The 24,405-nt window shown below is 43.6% G+C and overlaps 1 protein-coding gene across 7 annotated transcripts in view; it reads left to right on the top strand.

Annotated features, from left to right (window-relative positions):
• Positions 1-2,328: 2,328 nt before the first annotated feature.
• C7H10orf71 (chromosome 7 C10orf71 homolog) overlaps positions 2,329-24,405 on the top strand; it is a 35,623-nt gene continuing 13,546 nt past the window's right edge. For 2 of the 7 annotated variants that reach the window (XM_054832514.1, XM_054832510.1), the window contains exon 1: positions 13,349-13,680. The gene's annotated coding sequence lies outside the window, so the exon portion shown is untranslated. Of the gene's footprint in view, positions 2,463-13,348; positions 13,681-15,660; positions 15,781-17,920; positions 17,981-19,466; positions 19,698-24,405 lie in introns of those variants that run through there. The other 5 variants (XM_054832513.1, XM_054832515.1, XM_054832512.1 and 2 more) reach the window with 5 other exon arrangements.

The following is a 24,405-nucleotide window of genomic DNA, read 5'->3' as shown; positions in this document are numbered from 1 at the left end:
ACCTGAGTTGTAGCTCCTGGGACGCAGCCGCTTGGTGCAGCTGGTTCCCCCTGCACAGACCTGCCACTAACATGCTTGGATACCTTCCTGTGCCAGAGTGAGGGTGCTAGGTGTCAGGTTGAGGTCCCTGCAGCACACCCCCCAGTGCACCACACACTGGCAAAATTCATTTGGTAAGGCGTCACCTCAGCCCTTAAATGACTTGGATGTCACCTTTCTTAGCTAGGTAATGCAAAACCCAGCAGCAGCCAACAGAAAGGCATTCGGTGAGATTGAATTCAGTTCAGTGCAATCTAGATCAAATACTCGTAAATCTGCAAACACTTCCAGGACTAAGGTGTGGACCTAGAAATGTGCAATCAATTTCATCTTGTACCTATGAGCTAAGTCATGAAAGGCTGATGGAGTGCTGCACCTTGTACTGATTGTAGCATCTAGCCCTGAAATCACCAGTGCCAGCCTAGGTTGTAGATACTTGTAAATAACTTTCCTCATCTGACTCATTCCTTTATCCCTGTGCTTAAGCATTTGCAGGACTCATCCTGCATCAGTGGTACAGTTTACACTGAATGCAAATTAATGAGCACAAGTTCAGTGCTCCCTATTTGTGGGGCTTTGCAAAGAATGGCAAATTCATTGGAAAAAGAAACATATTTTTGTTAGCTGTAGTTGCTAGGATCAATATCAGGCATGGGGAATGGGAGATAATGGGAGATCATGGACAAGCTAAAGCGAGCTGTATATTCTACATATGGTATCAAGAGTTACTGAGGTCTTGACTCTGCTGTGGATGCAGCACACGCTCATGGGGTAGCCTGGAGACGGCTGTCTTGACAGAGAGCTAAAAGGAGCAGGGTTTTCCAAGATGCTTTGCTAAAGTGTGTTGCTGTGTTAGCTCTGATGTCTGTGTCTCTGTGCTGGTAGGCTAGACTCACGCCTTCAAAATGTCTGCTTCATGCTCAGCTGTCAGAAAGGCAAATAGAAGACTGGGAAAGGGATCAAGAATAGTATTGAGTCCCCGTGTATTCTGAATACTGTCACCTCAAAAAGGTCATAAGAGTAGATTAGAGAAGGTACAGAGAGTAGAAGTGTGGAGAAATGCAGAATGTCTTCTTCCATGAGAAGAGATTAAATAAGTAGGATTCTTCAGCCTAGAAGACAGATAACTGATAGGGATTTTTTTTTTTACCATTTCCACAATCTAGGAACTACAGGCCACTTAATGAGTACCAGTGGAAAGATAATCCTAGCCACAGTCAGAGACAATATTTTTTCTGATGTTCTGGCAAGACACTGAATAATAGGGTTTGTGTGGGGGAGAGGATAGGGGTTTACACTCATCACCTGGCACAAAGATAAGTTGAATGGATGCACAAAGGACTTCCCTGAATCTTTTTCTTTGGCTAACCTGCTGAGGCACATCCTGACAGATGTCAGACTACTATGAGGAAAGTTGGGCTGAACCATGGCACCTGCATCCACCTGGATTTGGTGGCCTATCCCATTGTGTGGAAAGTGCAGCCCTTTCAGAGGGCTGCAAAAAAAATCTATTTGACAGAGGCTGCATAAATAGTTTCCATCCTGGCATTTTTACTAGGCAGCAGATGTCTAGTTTTAGGTGGGCAGATTCTTCTGTTTAGTAGTGTTAATCAAAGATCTCCTAACTAGCAGCATTTCTCAGAAGCTAAATTACTAATGACCGCTGCTTATGGCTATTGATTTTTCCACTCTCTTTTTGGGCCTTGCTGGTCAGACCATTGTTTCCAGCACTGTTGTGTGAGCGTTCACCTGATACCTGAGTTTCCTGACTCTTGGCACAAGCAAGAGTGAGGTTGGTTGGTGTTGTCTTTGCCAGTGGCAGGTTGTATTTGCCCATTTCTGGCCCTCTGGAGAAAAGTGAGGTACTGTTAAGGCAAATTCTTCATTTGGGTGAAGGAAGAGTTGAGCTGTAACTAGTCATCCCCCTCACTGCTTCCAGGCAGAGAGCTGCTGAAGTGTGACCAAGCCACTGCCGCCCTCTCCTCTGTCCTCCAGCCCTCGTGCTCAGCACATTGAGAGCTGAGGACACGCACTCTTTCTGGGGCTGTCAAATGAGCAGTGAAAGGAAACAGACATAAAGGCTCTTTTAACTGCAAAACAGCACCTGTCTTTTTAGGCAAAGGCAGCGTTTGCTTGTCACTCCTGTCAGCAGCATGGGCTCTGCCTGAAAGGCCCTTTAGGCACCTGATTATGTAGGAGGGGGAGCTATGTTGTCATGCTGCAACACCCGCAGCGCTGGCGGGCCATGGGTCGAGGGGAGGCGGGTTAGGTGTCAGTCCTGGGGGATATCGCTCCCAGAGCGGCTCAGCACCCCTCACTCGCACAGGGTGCGCAGCCGCACCATTTCACGCAGTCCTTCTCCTAGCCACAGTGGGGGAAGGAGGGCATCGGCATGGGCAGATTTTCTCTGTGAGGACGATTGGGTATGTATCTCTTTAGTACATCTTTCTGGGTGAAACGCTGTTTCCTGACTGATTTTGAAGTGAAATATAACAACCTTCATTTAAGTGAACTTCTTGCTGGCAAGAGATGGCACCCTGTCTTGCTCAAATTTGCCAACAGTTTCAGCATCCACCTTCTCTCTTCCTCTTTTTAGCCTGGCTCTAAAATCCTGTTGCGTTGTAGCGGTCAAGAATGACACTCGTATCTGAAAGCAAAAGCTTATGCAAAGGCAGCCTGGGGGTGCGGTGCTCGCTCAGCACTGAGAGCACAGCAGGACTGCCCGCAGGGCTCCTCAGGCAGAGTGACAGCTCGGTGTGGTTTGCTTGGGAAGGCTGAAATGAAGGGACTTGGAGGAGAATGCTTAATTTGTTTTAGCGCCTTTGATCTGATCTTATAAAATCTTAATCTGCTCATATTTCCTGCTGGAAAATTTGCAAGGATGCAATAGAAATAGTACTAGACCCGCAAAGTTTAAAAGAAAAACAATTAACTTTGGTTTTCCCTTTATTCCTTCCTTATTTTCGTAGGGCTTTCCCAGTATCCCCACTCCCTTTACATCTCCTCCTGTGCATATTTCATTTGTATACCTGGGGATCTCAGCTATTTCTGGGTGTCAGTCCCCTTTCTGGGGGCCAGAGTCCTGCCACCTCTCCTCAGCTGTCTCAGCACTCGGTGTCTAGCCTGAGCTGGCCAGGAGGGCTTTCTCCCTCATCCATGGGGAAGACTGTGTCCTGAGACTGTGATTCTTCCTGTGGGAAGAAAGACATTTCAAACCTCCCAGAGGTGTCTGCTACCCTCCATTGATGAGAAAGGGAGCCTAGATTGCCAGTTTAAACTTGTAAAAGCCAGCACTGGGTGTGATGGATTCTGTCCACTGGATCTCATCTTCTTGCTCATACAGGATATTTTGCGCTAGAGCTTTTCTCTCCCTCACATCGCTGATTGTGAACCATTTGTGCATTCAGATGCTGAAACAAGTGTTCTTGAGTGTCTCTGTCCCCTGAGGGTGAATTGTTGCATTCCTGCCCCCTGTCAATAATAATAATAATATCTTCTATTTATAGAGCTTCAAAGTTTCCCAAAGAGCCACCTTTGGGATGGAACATACCAACAGTTAGATAGTGCATAGCAACCCTAGACAACAACTTAAGACAGATGAATGTATCCAGTTGAAGCTGAAGATGAGATTTCATTTGGCAGAAGATAATTGCAAAAGTTATTAATTATTATTGTTGTTGTTTATGCAGCTCTAGACTCAAGAGCAATAGGCACTTTCTAAATACTACCAGTAGGTAGACAAAAGCACAAAGGCATTATGATCATATCATAGTAATTTGCAGAAGGCAGAATGTGCTAATAAAAATCCTCCCTTGGAAGTATTCCCATCTAGGAATCAGCATAAGCTGATGAATAGTCCATAATGCTGGAAGAGAAGAGAGCTGGATTCTCTTCCTGACTTTTCTATAGGTTCCCAATGTAACCTTGAGCATATAGTTTAGTTGCTCAGAATCTAACAACATGTCAACAGAGCATGTTGTAGATGTTTAACTAAAAGTGAGATCTGGAAAGCATTCCAATAGAAGTATTTGATATGAATCTCTATGTGTTTTGCGGCATGATTTTATTGAAATTGACAGTTGTTGGGGTTTTTTGTCTTAAGCAACAGGACCAGGTGTACATGGGCCTGGATTTATAGATGATCATCTCTGAGTGTAAGGTCAGGTACTTGCTCACTCTGGTACTGGCCGCAGTGGAAACCTCTAATATACTTGATGACTGTTATTAAAATCTCATGGGCTTCACAAGCTAATGTAGCTCAAATAGTAAACATAAGAACTGTATGATTATATCTGACGTACCCTCACACAGCCTAGAAAGCCAACCGTATCCTGAGCTGCATCACAAGAAGCATGACCAGCAGGTCAAGGGATGCGATTCTCCTCCCTTTACTCCACTCTTGTGAGACCCCACCTGCAGTACTGCATCCAGCTCTGGGGTCTCAGTACAAGAAGGACATGGAGCTGTTGAACCAAGTCCAGAGGAGGCCACGAAGATGATCAGAGGGCTGGAGCACCTCTCCTATGAAGACAGGCTGAGAGACTTGGGGTTGCTCAGCCTGAAGAAGAGAAGGCTCCAGGGAGACCTTATAGCAGCCTTCCAGTACCTGAAGGGGCCTGCAGGAAAGCTGGGGAGGGACTGTTCACAAGGGCATGGAGTGATAGGACAAGGGGTAATGGCCTTAAGGTGAAGGAGGGTAGATTTAGATTAAATATGAGGAAGAAATTCTTTATTGTGAGGATGGTGAGGTACTGGAACAGGTTGCCGAGAGAAGCTGTGGATGCCCCCTCCCTGGAAGCGTTCAAGGCCAGGTTGGATGGGGCTTTGGGCAAGCTGGTCTAGAGGAAGGGGGGTTGGAACTAGATGATTGTTAAGGTCCAACTCAAACCATTCTACGATCCTCTGGAAACAGTGAGTCTGCAAATGATTTTTGAAGGCAACTATTTGGTGACTATCATTTTTTATATTGATGCCAAAATAAATGGTAAAGCTGTGAAAGGTACAAAGGTACAAAGGAAAATGTGAATCAGGACACTGGAATTAACCATACATCAGAGCATCTAATGCTGAACAATGTAAAAACATTGTTCTTTAAATAATTTTTAATTGTTACTCATTTCTATTACACAACCAGTTCCTTGCTTTCTTTGTATTTTCTGGTCTTGCATTACTAACTTAGAATTTTTTCAATTGGTTTCATAAAAAAATCCATAGACTGTAAGCACTGGTAGAGATTTTTTTTTATATAGAGATGTTTCATGCTTGTCATGCTCAGCTAGGCTGGAAAAAGACTAGTCCACAGTCTCACTAGCATCCCTTCTGGGAGTACAGCACAAACTCTGTCTTTAAAGCAATAAGCAAACAGAGCATGTTCCAGCTCCCACTCATGTCTCTGGAAGGGTTTCTGTTGGTTGGAGCTGGCTCAGCCATATCTGCCAGGCTACTTCTGCAGCCAGCATCAATTTCCAAAATATCCAGCTTCTATGCATCACGTTGAAATGTCTGAGGGGTGACTGTCCTTCGGCAGGGTTGGAATATTGAAATCAATGGGATTTGTGATCCCAAATGAGGTGGACACTGTTGAAAGTGTCATCAGTGGAGACATCAAATCTTGTCTCCTTGTTCAGGCCTGCCTGCATACACAGTCATTTTCTTAATGGATTTCAGATACACCTTGGATTTGGGAATTATTGCTATATTTTGAAACAGCAATACTTTCTGTCAATAACAAAAAGTTTGCAATAAAAATGCACTTTGAGCTTGCAGTGCTTAAATGCTTCAATCTGTGTTCTGCATTGTGTGTAAACACTTCTGCTGAAATCACTGAGAATATCTGTATGAGTGATGTTATGGATTTGCTTACAGCCCTGATTCTACAAACGTTTAGTTTTGTTCCTAAGAGAAGGGCCCCAGATCTCTGCAGGAAGATAATTAATCACATACGTGTTTGCAGGATTGGAATTTTCATCAGTAATAATTTTATTATTTGGTTTATGTGTATCTTTTTGCCTAAAATGCCTTTGCAAAGTTTAAAGGAAACCAATTGTGACCTTTTTTAAAAGACAATATTTATCTCTCTATTCTCATTATATTTTTGTTCAAATATTTGACAGCATAAATTTTCTAATGAGTTTTGCAGTCTACAAATCTTTAAAAAGTGCCTGAAATCAGTGGTTTATATGATCATAATTCAAACCACATGCCCTTTCCTTAATGGAATGAGATTAAAGAAGAATTCTTTTGTTTGCATTTGTCAGTTTATTAATACCAGCCACTTTAGTACATTTGGTACAGTGAATTTCAGTCCCAGGATCACTTTACTGCTAAGAGTAGTCTCTGATTGCCTGAGACTCATCTGGTTAATCCTCACTAAGGAGTTGTGACATAGCTTTTAGGCCTGGAGGGTTCTTAGGGGGTTCTCTGGTGCTGTCTTCCTATCTGCACCACATACCTCACTGACCCTATTTTCCAGGTTCAGCTACAAGGAAAGGACGAAGATCTGTCCCTAGTTTTCCAGGCCACCCAATTGTCTAGGCAGATTGTGCCGAGGACCTTGCAGCCAGGTCCTAGGCTGTGTGGAACAGCCCAGGTGTTCCGCAGGTGAAGGAGCTGGGACTGATTTTTGCAGTGAATCTGCATAACTGAGCTCTGTTTCTGATTATCGCATTTCTGTTTTCTTGCTTTTCTGCAGTGGTTGCTTTCTGTTCCTCACTTGGCTCTTTTCTCCTCAGTCATTATTTAGCACTGTTCTGCAGAGAAGCACATTTGCTATCTTTCAGACCAGGTTTTTAGCTGTTCTTGGCCTTTCTGTGTTTGTGTGAATTCCTCCTGCTAGCACTGATAATCTCACTGCATCACAGTCTGTTGGTTTGTTAATCTTCCATTCCCGACATTCAGCAAAACCTTGAACAATTGCACATTGGCTTTTTCTGAAAGGCTGGGCATAAACTTCTAGTTCTCTCTCCAGTGCTTCCTGTTTTACTGAATGCCAGTTTTAGATTACTTACTCTTCTTAACCGTGACTTAAGTCAGCATTTTAGAAATACAGTATTATAATTCCTCGGATTACTGGAATGGGAAAAAGGCAAAAGCTCGGTTGCTTTTTGCAGTTAACTGGTGCACTCTGATCTGCTAGTGGACTGGAAACAGGTTAGGCAATTTTGTTTGCTGTGGCTTGCATACTAGTGGTGCCCATTTTTCTGCCAAGATATGCAAAAACTGAAATATTTTTCAAAACCTTTTGTGGTTTCTAATACTCCTTTTCTGGGAAGGGTTTTGAGCTAGGAGGAGAGTTGGTTTGAGAAGGAAGAAGTGCAAATTTAAATTCCTTCCCAGTCTGATTCACATCTGGGCTGAAACCTCTCTCCTAAGACAAGCTGGCCTTCACCTCACTGCTCCAGCACAAAACCATGCAGGTAGATGTTTTGCACCCCAGTATTTTCTGAACACATTCTGCAGTTCTACGAGCTTTTGAGATAATGCAGATATGTTTTGAAACTTCAGTGACTGCTGAGGAATAAATTTCTCATGTTTTCTTCTGCTGTGCTTCACTGTTTCCTCTTCTTGGCCCGCAGCAAGTGTATTCTGCAAACCACAAGATGAAAACCCATGTAATTCAGGCAAACTCATCAGCCTGTAACAAGTTTTAATGTTTTATCTTTTCTGTCTTCACCACTTGCCACTCAGAGATAAGCCCGTATTTGAACCACAGCTACCTCTGCAATACTAGCTGTACGACAGCATAACACAATTTCCTCTTGTAAAACATCGGTATTTCCCAGGATTTGGGGGGAGTCAGCCCTGCAAACACTGCCCAAACCCCATTTCTCTGTTGCAAGGGAACCTGGCACAGGACAGGGACAGTGGTTTTGTGGAAATTCATTCAATGTGTTGTGTAAAATGTGAAGTATTGCATGAAATCTGGATTGTGGGGGGGACTGGAACAAAAATTGTACTGGCTAGTTCACCTTGTTTGTGGTGGGGTGATACAGTGCAAAGGGCTCTGAGAGCAGCCGTGTGACACCTCCAAGTTGACTAGACTTCTAGCTGCTTAGGCTCTCATATGATCCCCTAAAAATAGCATCTTATGTTTCCCATCATTGCTGTCCAGCTATTTTAATTAGCTTGTGGTCTCCAGTTTTTACTTTGTGATTTGTAAATAGGAAATATTTACGCTAGGCCAGTAACTCCACATTCCTCCAACCTCTTTTCTTAAATTAGATGGATTATAGCTATGTTTATAAAATACCTAATGCATTTGTCCTAATGTCTCTAAATGTCACTGGCTTCTACATAATGTTTTTAAAGAGAACTATTTTTTAGATCACTCAGACTATTCACAGACATTTTTCCCTCATCTGACCTGTCGCAAGTGTGCTCATTTCTTAACCTTTAGTTGAAAGACTGATTCATTGCATGTCCTGGGACAGGCTGCACCTCTCCTACAATTGCAAAGTGCTGTCAGTTCCTGCTGATTTCACTGACAATTCCTGAAGAGAAAGATTTCCAAGGCAAATCAATGCCCAGAGGGCAGATAGGTACCTAACATGGGGGGTTTTTGCTCTTTTAGACAGTGCAATCCCTTTGAAAAATTTGCCCAGGTAGAAAAGTGCATTGCAGGATTAAACCCTTACTTGCTGAACACTCTGGTGTTTAGCATTTCCTGTAGTAAGTTTCTGTTCTGCCACATCTGTCTTCCGCTCTTGGCAGAGTGTTTAATAGTGAAACAGTTATGCAAAAGCATCTTTTGGGGGTTTTGCAGATACGATCAATGTGTGCGAGGCAGCTGTCTTACTGGCAAAAGCAAGACTTTGCTCCTGACTGAAGAGTCAGTTTGGTTTGGGGGAAATAAGTAAGATGTGGCTGTGACTGACATCTTTGCCAAAACAGTCACTGAGGCTGTGTCTTTAGAGTCCTTCTAGCCTACGTTCGGTCCCTGAAAGCTGTAAGAGGGCTCCTGAGCCCCAGTCTAGTGCCACGGCTGGGCACCTCCCAGAGTTCTAGGGTGAGTGTTCAGGGCTGGAATCCAGACGAGTTGTCTCTGAGTCAGCTGAGTCTGGGTGGTATTGATGGGGCAGCAGCAGGGAGAGCAGATCATGCTATAGAAATTCTTTTAAAATTTAATTTAAGGTTGTATTCACAGATGAACAAAAAGATGGTAGAACCAATGTGTGCCAGTGATCACAAATGCAGTCAATACTGAAATGTGGCAAAGTTCATTGGTTTCATGAGAAATCTGATTTCAGAGAAGAAGCATAGCATTTTGTTTGTTGAAAAATAATATCTTTTACTACTTTCTGAGAGTGGGATGAAAATAATTTTGATATTGTATTATATTAAACCCCATATTAAAAAATTTTGAAAGGTGAAATCAAGGAAATATTTCTTTTTGCTTGAACCATGCTGAAATTTGTTCCAGAGTTTCCTTTTTCAGAGGATTTTTACTTCATTTGGAGCTGCAATAAGGACAAATAAAGAAAGCTTCAAGGGCTTCAAAAATTAGAATTTCTTCTTGTCAGAGCTCTAGGAGTCCTTGGAGTTGGGACCAATAAACTCCAGCTACTGACAAGGTGTGAGCCCTAAGGAGTAGTCCTGGGGAGAGGCTGTGGATGAGTTCTGCACCTGTCTCATTGCACAAACTCTGCAGTAGGGGTGGATAAAGCAGCCCTTCCAGCAAGATGGAGAAATAGCCCCAAGAGAAGAGGCTGCAGGACCGCGACTGGTTCTAAGGTGCTGGAGACTCTTCTGTCCTAATCTACATCTGCTCAGCTGGGTTTGTCAGGACAGAAGTTGATTCAAACGTAGATGTGTAAGGGGCTGGACCCAGAAGAGAAAAAGGCAGAGAGGAATATGACAGAAATCTCCTGGTCACTTCCCCTGATACCAGGTGCAGCACAGCCTGTGTTGGCTAACAGGAGGTGCTGAGCAAAACATGCAGGCTTGATCTCATTCCCCTTTGAGTGTGAAAATACCTATAGCAATACCGAGACAACTTCCTCCCTTAGGACCCTCAGGTCTCTGCTGCCTCCTGGAGACAGGGAAGGGGGGTAGGTCTGACCAGAGATTTTGCACAAAGTCCAGCTGCAGGAGAAAACAGCAATGCTTTCATATTTAGTAGAAAATGTGCAGATGCTCAGGCAAGTCCAAAGCCTCCTAGAGGAGAATGCAAAACCGAAGACCTCAGTTCATTTTCAGTCATTCTCTCTGCTTCAGCAAGGCATGAAATGCAAAGATTGCAAGAGGAGCAAGTGGAGCACCCCCTCTCCAGAAACTGGGAGCATTTCCATCATCAGAGAAAGTGTCTATTCAGATCAGCTTGAGCAAGGAAGGAAGGGATTTGGGTCCAGGCTGCTGACATGCTGCAGGAATGGATTAGAACTGACAGCCACCTCACCGCCCATACAAGTCCCATGGAGATGGAGCCCCCTTGCTGGAAAACAAGCTTGGGCTTGGGGGGGCTTGGGCTGTCCAAAGGAGGCAGGTGGAGCAGTACCTGGTTTGCACCATGACTCCTTGCATAGCACTGGATTGCTGCTGCACTGCTGGGCACATCCAGGAGCAGACATGCAGGTGCTACAAACACCCCCAGAGAAGCTTTGCAAGACTTCAGTCAGGGCACAACAATATCTGTCTGCAAGTGTGGGGATCAACATGCAGAGCAGATGAAAGTGTTCTCCTGCTGTGGGACATGTTCTAGTCCTTGGTTTACTGCTTTTGTTCAGCTGATATGACCCTGGGGCTGCTCTGTCCAGCCAATGCTCTGCACTCAACTGTCCGCTGCCCAGAGATCAAGTTATTGCACTGACTGTGATAACAGTCAACAAATCATTCAGTCTGTGGCTGCCAGGTAAGAACTGAACCTTCACTGTTCTGCTGGACAAAAAATGCTGTAAAAAAAGAACCGAAAACTCAATAAAGTCATATTGTTCTCATGGGTTATTAAATAGGCCCCTTGCTTGTTAATGCCATGAGAATTATAAAGCGTTTTCTTTCTACAACCAAAACAGTTTGATGCTTCCATTTTCCAAGTCTAGGGTGGCATGTTTTCATTTCTGTTTATAATCAGTTCCACTTTTGGTTTCCACGTACCAGGGACTTTTTGCATGTGATTAGTCTATTGACCCCTCAGGGTCTGCATACTGCCTCTCTGGGATTTGCAGCTAAGGTAACAAAGGAAAAAAAAATTACTCTCTCAGTAGGACAGAACTCCATTTATTTCCCTGGAGAAAGTGTTAAGGGATGGGATACAAGTCAGAAAAGGCTGAAAACTACTGCTTTTGCATAAGGCTCTCACGTCTGTATTCTCTGCCCTACCAAGCATATAAAGTTTCAAGTGTGTGTGTGTCCAAGATGGAGTTCATTATACATGCATACATACATTTTCCATTGATAATTTGTGCAAATTGCATACTCTTTTCATATAAATTTAGAATTTCAGTCCAAATTGCTGTCTACAAAAGTTCAGTGTGATCTGTTATTGCTCTACGCTCACTGAAAGGAAGCGGCAGGAATTTTTGCTTTTTAAATTTCCTGGGAGCAGGATAACAACATCTAAGTGCCACTGGGTTGTGTTTGCTGTGTATTATTCAGTAATTTTCCCCAGAAGTGGTTTTATTTTAATGACAGGCCATCTGATCCCAGAGTCTCATCTGAGCACTGAATTTGCAAATATATGTATTTATTATCATCATATTTGAATAAGCATAATGCCTGTCCCAAGATTTGAGTCCTTTCAAAGCTGGAGTCTGTAAAGCACATTCATCATGATGAATAGTGTTAACCCCAGCTGCTTTCGTGTGAGAGGCCTGTTTTGGATTTTCCAAGCAATCAGCCACCCTTCCTGCACTAGCAGTTACAATTTCCACAGGGGTCTTTCTAGTTGCGATTCAGCCTCTAAGCAGTTCACAAGTTCATGGGCTTATAGAAAGCAGGGTTATACCTGCCTCTCTTCATAGACAGCAGGGATGGGTTTATTTTTAGCACAAGTATTCCAGAAATACATTCCACCCCTCTTTAGAAATGTGTGGGAGAGACAGACACACGCATACAGACAGTTTGGCCTGCATTAGTGGCAGTAGGTGCCTGAAAACTACTTTTCCACTGTCTGTTTTCATCCCAAACTTTTCTTTTTTTTTTTTTTTTCAGCGTGCACCACTTCTGTCCAATGTCTCAGTTCACCAGATCTTTGTGCATAAGTGCTCTCATGGGTGCAGGGTGTGGGTAGCTGTTGGAAGTGTGTAGCTTGGGGGCAGAACTTAGCAGAAGTGCCCTGATGTTTGGCAAGACCAGCAGTTGTGCTGAGTTAGGAGAAGCACTTCAGCACCAAAAGCCCAGACCAGGAGTTTAGGACAGTGGGCTTTGCAAAACCTTTCTGCTGGGATCTAAGGTGAATGATACACCTCTGAATTCAAAGCTGAAGGTTGCTTTGGAGAAGGCAGGTCATTGTCCCTCCAAGGACCGGTAAGCTTAGGCTGCAGTTGGATCACAGGGAGGATTAGTTCATCACAAGCCTCCTGGTGCTTGGAGATTCTCAGGCAGCAGATACCGCATGGTTGTTGCCTTGCTCATGCTGTAGCAATGTAATTACCAGCTCTTTTTAAAATGCAAATGAGCACTGGGCTCACGTGGAGCCCTGCTCTGCCATGGCAGCAGGAGTTAGGCTGTAAGCGCAGAAGATTCTGCTCTTCATTTTGCTGCAGGCTGTGGCTCAAGCCCAGCGTGATGCTGAGCCCCGAGAGAGCCCCATGACTTCAGTAAGGAGCTCTGTGCACCCAGCGTGGCACAGGGTGCGATCCATTGTTTGTATCTGCAGTACAAAAACTTAGCCTGTTGACTTCACGGCATATTTCCCCTATTATTCAACATCCTATTGCAGTTCGCCAAATGAAACCCAATGCTGGCATGTGCCTCCCAGGAGGGCGGCTGGTCTTGTTTGCTTTGGAGGGACAGTGGAATGGGGTCCTTACTCCAAGAACACTGGATACATTTGTCCAGCCCTGATGATGAAATGAGCTATTTATGAAAAAGCACCAGTAGGACAGTAATGTGTTACTCATGTGCATACTTCTTACACAGTATTTTTAATTGTGACCTTAATAAACATTTTGACTCCCACCTGTAGGTACAAAAATGCAGTGCTTTAAGGTTTGAATCACTGGCAGTAGCGAGCCAATCGCACAGCATTACTTTCTGTATTAGTTATCTCTGAAGCATTACCAGTGGCGAATCTGAATGTAAAAATAGCTGATGACTGTTTGTTTCATCTGTCTGTTACTTGACACCGCATGGTTATTCCAATACGTATGTTTGCCTCTTCCCCACCATGATCTCCGTTTGGTTTCCCCTTGCATGATAACTATTTAAATACATTTTACTAACTTTGGATTCCTTGCTCACTTCACTTCACCTGGCTGGGCAGGTCTGCAAGGGCTCAAGGGTTAGCTCCTCCACTTTTATTGTTTTATTTATTTTTCAGTGGTTGTTTCTATTAAGATAACCATGTTCAGAAGGAGAGTCCGAAACACATAAATAATGGGAAGTGCTAATAGTAAGCAGGTTGCTGCAAAATGTGCTGGGGCTTTGACTTAAGGGAAGAAAGCACAGCCCCGCACTGTCCCTGATCAGGAAGCTGGAGCACAGAAGGTAAGGGGGAGGCATATGGGTGTTTTTAAAGCAGGGAAATGGTAAAGAATGGTGGTGTCTGAGCATGTGAATGTGTGTGCTCTCAAGGATCAGTTCTGTAATTGATCAAATAAGAGAAATCAAATAGCATTTATATCTTCTTTTCAGTGATTAGAGGTGGAAAGTCTTTTCATTTTGTCCAGCTTTTTTCTGCTCTGAAAAAAGCAGGATTGTCTCTGAAAGTCTGTGTGTGGAAAGAGACATACATGTAGATTTGTATGCTGTGATTACTGTTTATGACATAATTATTTGGTAAAGGGGCATGATCTTTTTAAAAGACCAATAAATTGCTATGAAGCTCCATTTAATTGTCCTGCGCATTGTGTTGTAAGCAACTTTAAGCAAATATACATTGATCTTATTTTCCAGATGATTACTGCCTACAGATAAGATACTCTTAAAAACTTTAATGATTTGTATAGGGGTTTGAAGGCATTTTTAATTCTTTTTTTGGAACAAATAGGAAGAGAATAATTTAAATATTTTATAGAAAGCAATTAGTATGCTACAGAGCCTGAAAAAGTAAAATAGTTCAAATACCTATGCAGTGCTAAGCGGCCACTATAAATGACTGTGACTATGACCTGTATCCAATTTTAATCACTGGAAAAAATCTTAAATGGCATAAGCTTTTCTGAGTCCAGTTGTTGCAGAACTTCTTAATCTGCTATCCCAAGGAAGTGCATTTTATTAGCCTAGTTGCAGAACTCAGCAGCAAAATAAGAATGGAAATAATTAAAATTGAGCTTGAGAAGCCAAACTGCTTATGCTTTTTTAAATGTCCTGTGAATAGGCAATCCGATTAAATCTGAATAGGGAAATGTTTTCCAGCATCAAGCCAAAGCGACTGTTTCACACTGACTTTGCGCAGTATCAGCTAGAGGGTTCCTCGCTAGTCCTCTGCCATTGCAAGGAGGGAGGCTGGGGAGAAGGAGAAGTATGAAGAGATGAGAAGGAGAAATAAGCTTTCTGGACAGGTTCAAAATCCATGGCTCTTTTCCTTCATTTCTTCAAGGAATTTACCATGTAAAAAACCAAATGCCCTCAGTTAAATGCTTGAAGGAAATACCTGTGGAAAATACTAACAAATAAAAGGTTTGCAGTATATTGGAGCTCCAAAACAACTAAATTTCTCCATCCTTCTATGCTTGTCACTGGGAAGGTATTTACATACATATTCAAAACTTAGTTACCAAAATGGTTGTAGCAGGCACTCACCAGTGCACTTGAAGGCCACAGCTGGGTGGAAGTATACAGGTATAATTGCATCCCTGCACTGCAAACCAAAAGCACACAGAAATTTCACTCTGAAGTCTCTTATTCCTACCTGCTTCTCTGAAATGTTTGTCTTGTCTGTCCTTGCATTACTGGAGCTGTGCAAAAGGCCCATGAAAATGTAAGTCCCTCCAAGACCAAAAAAAAAAGCCAACTAACCCCATGAGACAGGTTGGGAGAAAATACCACTCATCTCTGTAGGTCTTTCCTTTCTTTAGCCTAGCTGAGTTTACAAGCACAGAAAGTTGCTGGCAGAGACAAATTCTGCAAGTGGTCTTTAGCTGCAGGGTTCGCTGCGCCGGCTTGCCTGCAGCCAGGGTGCCAGGTCACACAGAGCTTAGTCTATTGTAAGCAAGGGGGTGAGTCCATTGCTTTTAGAGCTAGCGTGCATTGCCTGAGGTAGTGTCGCATTTTGGGATCAGAGCTCCATAAGCCAGCTGACAGGTGTGTGGGGAAAGGGAACAGAGTGGGGGCTGCGTGTGTGTGCTCATAGGGGAACTTTACCCTTGAGAAAAGGTTGTCCCTGTTCAGTCAAGCCTGCATATGTTTCTGAGTGGGTCAGTGATAGCTTCTATATACATATCTAAAGGTGTATTTAAAAAAAATATATATTTTTTGGTGTGTTTATTAAGCTTGGTGTGTTGTGGCTATATTGCTTCTTGCCAGGTTTTTGTGGCTTTCAAGCATGCACGATCAGAGAGACTGCCACTGAGACCCTTGTCCCTTAGCGGCCCCAGAGAAACCGAGGCAGCATTGAAGCCATAAGAGAACAACCCTTCCCCAGAAGTAAGGTTTTCTTCTCCCTTAGGTTCCCCTGCCAAATGATCCTCTTTGGACACGTATAGAAAGGAGATATTTAATTATAGTCCTAGGGTTCTTTATCATCCATCTCCTATGCTTGCAAATAATGATATACAAGAAGGCATTAGCTAGTAATGATTAATCTAAATCATCTAGTAACAGTCAGACCAACCTTCTTATGAGCCAAGCAGGTCAAATAGTGATGCATCTTTATTTTCAGTCTCTCACATATCTACATCCCAGTAGTTTCAGGGATGGTTTCCCTGTTACACACTGTGTCTTGGGCTGTTTTGGGAACCATGATAGGGTATGACACTCAGGTACATGAAGGCCACCTAATTCATACTTTCCACTTGGAAAAGACAGAGATGAAAATACCTGCAATTTTTGGAAAAGTCTCTAAAAGATATGCATGTGGTTAACATTTGGCTACATCTTAACATGCAGAGTCAGCAAACAGTAGTATGTGGCAGATTACAGCTACTGCAGATCCTCAGTCTCAGATGTGCCTTTGTCTATCACCTTTACCTGGACCAGATGTAACCTGTCATATCTTAAGGTTGGCTTGGCTGGCCTGTCAGCTTCATTATAGACCCTTGTACAATTCTGCACACTTCTGATGGCTTCTGCTCTGTTGAGATGTATTTCAGGTCTATCCCTGTCCCCATCCTTTGCATGTTTCAAAGCACAGGGCTCCATTGTGCAGAAATTGGAGTAAGTGCCGAGGGCTGTCTGGGATGTTGGTGCAGAAGCAGCAGTATGTTCAGAGGGAACCAGACCCTGCAAACTGCATCCAGGATTTGTGCTGGGGCAGTGAGGCAGCATTCCTGAGCACGATATTGTTGTTCACTGAGACTAGTTGTTTTGACTGATCTGCTTTGAAGTAGTGACATTAGGACTTAGTCTGTTCCTCCAAAACTGAGAAATGATTCTTTGAGCTATAGGAGTTGTGACCAGGCCTGTTAATTGAATGAAGCCATAGACAAGTAGGTAGAATTGCCGCTTGGGTTGTGGGGCAGAATTGAGGAGAAGGGTGGGATGGGGAAGAAGTAGTGGCTGGTGACATCACTAGGCTGCAGGTGATGCTATTGCCTGCCTGCAGGCTTATTTAGAGGGTCTGGGGGGCCTGGAAAAGCACTGCAATGACAGCATCACTGAGGTTGCTGAGGGACTGATTCAGCCAGAGTCATTGGGGTCTCTTAAAATTCTTGTTATTTCCCTTTCTGTCTTTTGCATGTATCCTTTACAGAATAATCACAAGAAATGTCTTAGCATATCAACTGTAAAAGAATGATGAGGTGCCTTGGGGACACACCAGTAAGTCATAACAGTGAATCAGTTTCTGAATAGGGAGAGACAATCTTCATTTCCCAGGGGAAGAAAAAAAAAAAGAACAAATCCCTGTTGCACAGTGAAGAGGGAACTGGAAGGAGTAAGAGGGAACTGGAGGGAGTTTCAGTCTTGTTCAGGATCAGACCACTGGCTAGCTTTGCTCCTCAGGAGGAGGAAAATAGTGTGGCCTCCAGAAATAACACTTTTGGGGCAAGGGTGGGAGGGCTCTCCCCTGCCCTCTCAAAGTCCTCCCATGGGTAGATAGCTCGCTGTCCCATGGCCATCTTCCAGACAGGAGGCAGGAGCAAGGCAAGCTACAGCTCTTGTTTTTCAACTGGAATGGTTCTGTTATCACAAATGGTTGAGGAGGGGTTTGTCATCAGAGGAGAGATGTTATGCAAATGGGTCGTTGTGTGCTTGAGTCATATGCTCTGGCATGTATATAAGTGTGTATTTCCCTCCCTGCTACACTGCTTGCTCAAGAACTGAGCTCACTTGACTGCACTTGAAAGCTATAGCAAGGTGTAAGTAAGAAATAGCTCTATTCCTGAAGAATTCCAGCTCTATTTTCCTATTCCAGAAAACCTTGAAAACCAAAGTCTCCACCTTCTCTTTCCCACTCTGGTACATATACCTATTTGCCTTTGGTAACATAAGACAGGTATTTCAGGATATTGCATGTCCCTAAATCCCATAGAATTCAGTGTGCTATAAAATCACTTAGAACTTGAAACAATTTTGAACCTAGCACCTACAAATGGCTTGAATTCTTTTCTTTATGCTTTTCTTTAAGCCCAGAAAAATCCTTGTCCAAACCCTGGACATATCCAGAAGATATAAAGGAAAGGAGCAGGTGAGACTCCCAGTAAAAGAATAATACTTGTTTTCTGCAAGCCTGTTATTTCCTGAGACTGTATCCTGTGTGAGTGGGTGTGGGTCAGACTCTCCTTGTCAAAAAGCTTAAGTGGTCTAAGTGTAAACTTGACAGTGCAGATGGTATCGGTGTGCTGGGGCTGATGAGGATGGCAGTGTAAGTGGGGGATGGTTTCAGATTCCCCAGCCTGGAAAGAGAAGTGAGGCATAGCTGCTTGATAGCTGCAGATTTCCTTGTGTAGGTCACAGAGAATACACCTGCTTCTTTTTTGTGTCTAGCATACTTGCTGGTATCATTACAATTTTCCCATGACAGGGGATGGGACGGTCAGGCACGCTCCTTCACAAGGCATCCAGTCCATTACGTTTATTTTCTTGTCCATGTGTTTTTCTTCCCTTCCCTCCTTGTCATCTCCCATCTCTAGCCACTGTGATGCTGCAATACCATACAACTTTCCCTCTACTGTGGGGAAAATCTCCTTTCTTCCACTCAGGAAGTAAAAACTCAGAAGCTTTCATCCTCTAAGCCTTGCTTAGGACTAAATGAAAGGAGATGAATACCTGTCTAATCAGCCAAAATCCTGTCAATGCTAAGTGAGAGGCTGTACCAATGCAATGTCAGTTGTCACCTTGAACTAGTGAGGAAGGCTTGAGCCTTCATGATCTCAAAGACAGATATAGGTATCAAGAACCTGAGGCAGAGCTGAGATCTTTGCAGTAAGTCAGTCACCTTGCAAACCCATATGGATTACACTATAGAATATGATGCCAAGCTACAGCATCATACTCAGTTGAAGTTTGGGGTTTTTTGCAGAGGCTCCTGGTTAAGTACCATGCCATTGAAGGGCAGTGGGAAAGCACATTTTTGCCTTAACTGACGAAGGTTGAGCTCTTCTTGTGTTATTCAGAAAACAGATTTGGTTCCCTGCCCTGCCACGGATGCCCTGTTTGATCTTGGGCAAATTAGTCAGTTGAAGCTGGGCCTTAGCTGCTGATCTGTAAATGAGACAGAAATCCTGCTTGCAGTGGGAGTGTTTGTTAAGGATAAATAGCCCGGAGGTGTTCATGTACTATATTACTGGGGAGCTGTATAAATATCTCAGTATATAATGACTGACCTAGTTACAGACAGTGGCCTTTTCCAGTCAGACATTTAATGCCAAGAAATGCACTGTTTGGGTTCAGTTGCTTAAATGTCACTTGTCTGTGCTGACTTCAGGTCATGGGAGGAGCATCATCCCTTTGCCTTGTGATTCTCGTAGGCTTGTGCTGTTTGTCAAGTGCTGCGCCTGCTCTTTGCCTGTTAGTCATGCGCTTTGTGCCTTTGTCTTCCTCCATCATTTCTGTGTGTTACTGACTCTTCAAAGGCAGCGGATAGGCTTCAGGTAATGGAAGGAGTGAACAGGAGTTGCAAGAAAGCCTCGGTCCAGATTCAATCCTTTCTGAGAGACATCTCCTTCTTCCAGACTTGACAGGCCTCTTGGCAGAATGGGGCATTTGGAGGACGTTGAGAAAGGCAGTCCGGACACCAGCTGGAAATAACTGTTGGGTCTTTGCCATTGAACCAGAAAGGGAAAGGTAGAGAGACTTGACATGATTCTCCATAGCTGTCACAAGCCATCTCTGTTCCTCCCATTGTACTTCACATGAGGTCTTCATCTCTCAGTGCTTGAAGCTTTGTGGTCTGAGCTGAAGAGGTAAGCATTCCAGCTGGGGCCTGGAAGAGGTTCACATCCTTTGGGGAAAGGACACAGAGCAGGGTGCATAACACAAGGTCATTAGCTACATACGGTCCCTCCTCACATTCATACTTCCACCAGGTTGCACTGACCTTCCTTGAGCTGTGAGTCTAATGAGTCCCTGGTTCCAGCTCCTATGGCAACAGATGCACTAGCTTCAGTAGAGCTCACTGAGAGGAAAAGGCTTCAGATGTTCTTCTTCAGAAAAAAATGGTTTGATTAAACAAATAAAATCACAATCATATTCATTTTAATGACATTTCTCCTAGAAAGATAATTGGATTTTTTTTTTTATCACTTGGAATATTTACTTAGGGAAACTTCAAAACAAGATCACACTCTCTTGCAATACCATCAGAGTATTGTTTGATGTGGAAAATAAAATGAAATGTTTCAGTTACCATTAAATAGTACACCTCTGACTTAAGGACAGTAATAATATACTATTTTTGCTATTATGGTATGTATTACATGCTACTTCTCATGGCCTATAGTGTAAAAATAGGCCAATAATCTGAAATGAAAAGGTATTTTTTAAGATTCTGAATGTAATTTTGAAATTTATAATTTATTTTTTCTTCAGAATCTTTATTCCATGTGAAATTTCAAAAACAATCTAAATAAGAACATCCTCCCATCACATACACACACAAACACATTTCCAAAAGATTACAGTGTCCATAGGATGGTGATTCAGACTGCCAGCCAGCTCTGCTGGTCCAGTCTGGGACTGCACAACATCTACCACACCACTCTTAGGTATAGATATTCTAGTGAATATTGCAGAAAAGAGCAAAATTACTTTATCCCAAATGTACTGCTGTTGTCAGTGGTGAGTGATTGTCATGATTTAACTCAGCAGGCAGCTAAAAGAACCACACAGCCGTTCACTCACTCCCTCCTTGCCCAGTGGGATGGGGGAGAGAATTGAAAAGAAAAAGGTAAAACTCATGGGTTGAGATAAAGAAAGTTTAATATGACAGAAAAGGAAAATAATAATAGAATATACAAAACGAGTAATGCACAGCAAAATTGCTCACCACCTGAAATCAATGCTCAGCTAGTTCTCTGGCCAAACTGCCTCCCAGCCAACTCCCCCAGTTATATGCTGAGCATGACATCATATGGTATGGAATATCCCATTGGCCATTTTGGCTCAGCTGGCCTGGCTGTGTCCCCTCCCAGCTTCTTGGGTGCCCCCCATCTTCTTGTTGGCAGGGCAGTATGAGAAGCTGAAAAGTCCTTGACTTGCTTAGCACAGCTAAAATATTAGTGCATTATCAACATTATTCTCATCCTAAATCCAAAACACAGCACTATATCAGCTGCTAGTAAGAAAATTAACTCTATCCCAGCCAGCCAAAACCAGGACAGTGATACAGGTTAGAAAATCAGAATTGTCCAGAGGACATGATTTGGTGGCATAGCAATGTGGTATCGGTTCCAAATGCCTTTGCATGCTGGTCTGAATGCCGCATGGGGGTGAGGTTTGGCTCTTCAGAGATGTTGGATTTCACTTTACTGTGGTTACAGTTACTTATGTAGCCTTCTGGATAGTGCACCAGTGTCGGCTTAGGAAGTAGATGTATTTAGAGTCACCAATTCTGTTCTCAGTTATTCTACTGACGTCAGTAAAATGACTCTAGATTTATACCAGTGTAACTGAGAACAGAAGTTGGCCCAAAGTCAAGAACAGTCTCTCCTCTTCTCTGGCCCAGGACAAGCTGTTCGAGACACAATTGCTGGGCCAAATCCTCAAGGGGAATGGACCCCAGTCTACACTGGTTTGGTCCAGACACATGGTTCCTTCGCCTTGCTTCCCAGTGCAATGATCATAGATCTGATGCTGGAATAGCTGAGGTCACCTTGTCCTATGCTAATGACTTCTGTCGCTGTTTGAGATCTTCACCCTAAGTTGGACTGATCTAGTTCTCCACCCTCCATCAGCTGGAGCAGGTATTTGTACTTGAGAAAATTCCCTTCCCCTCCCTAAGCAGGAGAATTCACTTTGACCACCCTTTATGACCACAAAGCATAGATTAAAGTGATCTTATTGGATGAGGGAAATGGAAGCTTGTGCTAATAGCTTTCACTTTATCACCATCTTAATCCAGAAATTGCCTTTCTTGACAGTTTGGGGAACTGCGTCTGGAGCACCACTGTCTCTCTTGCCAGGCAGCTCCCCTCCTTGGTGGGGGTGTTGTGATCCTCTCCCCAAGGGCTGCTCAGAGAGGCAGTGTGCCTGGAGCTTCCCAGGCAACATGGCAGATCAGAGGGAACGTTTGGCTCAGTACAGCTCAATATGACCAGCCCACATAGTCCAGGCAGCCCAGAGCAAGGGATGTTTAGATATTCTCCTATTTCTCATGGTAAGAACACTAACCGTTTGTCATGATGAGCCCCTAGAAGCCCAGAGCAACAACAGCAGCAGCGTGCATATGAGTAGAGCATGCCACTGAATAAACCTCAACCAGCAGTCACCACAGGGCTGTGAGTTTGGGCTGGAGCCGTGGGTGGATGTGATACAGAGAGCACTGCATGAAGAAACCAGCTCACAAGGATTTTAAAAAAATAAACCTTCCCTCTTTCTCCCTTCTTTTCCCATCATCAAGGAGAATGCAGTACTGCTGACTTCAGACTGCTATGCAACTCCCAAGGGCATTGCCAAAATGCCACCGCAATGTCTCATGGCACAACATTTCAGCCAAATACCAGCCTAAAGGGGGTGGAGAAACCAACCGGCCCTTTATATATTGCAACAGCAGTGATGTCACACGCTCCAACCAAGTTTGCTGTTTTGCCCAGCTCCTGTCTAGTGAAAAAAGTTGACATTCAGTCTGTGCCAGGCCAGGAATAGTCTCTGTAATTTAACCTCCTCATCACAACTTGCTAGGCACTTAAGAGAGCCACTGAAAAAAGCCTCCTATTTAAAAGAGAGGGAAGGTTGGTTTCTGATTAACCTTGTTGAAATCTGTACATTCATGCAAGCTTTTTCGGTAGTTCATATCAGGTGATGCCTACTGCAAACACCTCACTTGTTTCTTAGCATTTCCCAAGCAGTTCCAAATGGCTGCTGTTGCTTTCCTCTGTCTTGAAAACAGCCTAAATTCAGGCATCCTTAAATATTTTAACTAGCTGAATCCTGACCTAAGCTCAAACACTGCACCTTGCTTGCTGGCTGCCATGTTTGTCCAAAAAAAAGTAAAGAAATGGGACTTTACCAGGTTATTAAACCAGCTATGAACAGCTGCTTTGCCAAGTTCAGAAGTTGCCATCATACCTATACAAGGGATAGAGAGATCAGTACAGTGCTGCTGTTTCAGTCCGGTCTTGGCAGTGATCTGCACCTCAAATGCTTGGTGTAGATACAGCTTTTCCAGCTTGAAACGTTACACTGCCCAAGTACCGGTATTATGGCCAGGAGAGACAAGGATCTTCACAAGGGTTTCAGAGACAGTGGCAGTTGCTATTCTTTTTTAATCAGTGGTGCTGAGGTTTTTTGGTAACAGTGACTCCATCTAGGAAAATAGTTGCTGAGATTACATCATGATCTCCATGTTTATTGTTACCCTACTCACTTTTCAGCAAATGTTCTCAGTTTACAAGAGACAAGATGTTTCTTCAGACCTCTGTCCATGAGATCTGAAAGCCGAGCTTCCTCCTAGTTCAGGCACCACCACCGATAAATAGTGATAAACATTGTGCCACTGGAATTTAGTCAACAGCCCTGTTCATGAGCGAGCCAGAACATAATCACAATCTCCCACGGCTGTATTGGCTTTGCACAGTTAAGAGTACCACAGAAGCAGTAAAATTGTAATTTAACCTCTGAGCAGAGATAACTGAGTGCACATCTCTGCAATGAGGATGCCCTTTAAATCTGGCAGCAACCAGACATATCATTGTGGGTTTTTTCCTTGCTTTTTACTTTTCTTTACTCAGACATCTTAAACAAACCACAAAAAGCTCTGACCGGTACAGGCTTGTCCCTAAACTAAGACTGACAACTGTCCTTTCTTAGGTAAGGTGTAGGAGACCATCCCAGTGGGTGAGCCCTTGTTGCCGCTTTTGCCAGTGTGTTTCAAATACCACGGGCTGACACAAAAGCTCTCTTAGAGGAGACCCTTTCTTCAGGAAAATCTACTGTATCTACAGCTATGTACTATTTGCATTACCTCAGGGCCAGGCAGTTCTCCTTGTAGGAAATGGATATATTCTAGCAAAGATTAAACAAACTAGCCTGAACCTTGGGGGTCTCCACAGCATAAGAACAGCAGCAATGCACATTCACCATAGCTGAGCTTTCCTTTAGCACTTCCTGACTCTGGTTCGTGCATGGAAGGAAAAAAATGTTTTGTTTAGTGCTCCTCCCCATCCCAGCTGTCGACCTTTCCTCTCCTTTACAACAGGGACAGTGAAAAGGATGGGCTTTCAAACCTCAGCTGCATTAGTTCCCAGTCCACCAGATTGACATCTGTCTATAGTTGTTGACAGCAAGAAGTCATATACGGGTGAAGGCACACATTTTCCTCCACAGTCCCTCTGAAAGGGTGGCACAGCAGGGACATAGACAGCAGCAGGGAAGAAGTCATCTGGCATAACCCCTCTTTTTAGCCTGGAGACGTCACCCAGCCTTTGCAATGGGCAGCCTGCCAGGACACCATTG

The sequence above is a fragment of the Grus americana genome, chromosome 7 (genome assembly GCF_028858705.1).
Source record: "Grus americana isolate bGruAme1 chromosome 7, bGruAme1.mat, whole genome shotgun sequence".
Lineage (NCBI taxonomy): Eukaryota > Metazoa > Chordata > Aves > Gruiformes > Gruidae > Grus > Grus americana.
Note: the sequence above shows the minus strand (reverse complement) of the source record. Positions and strands in the feature narration are given on the sequence as shown.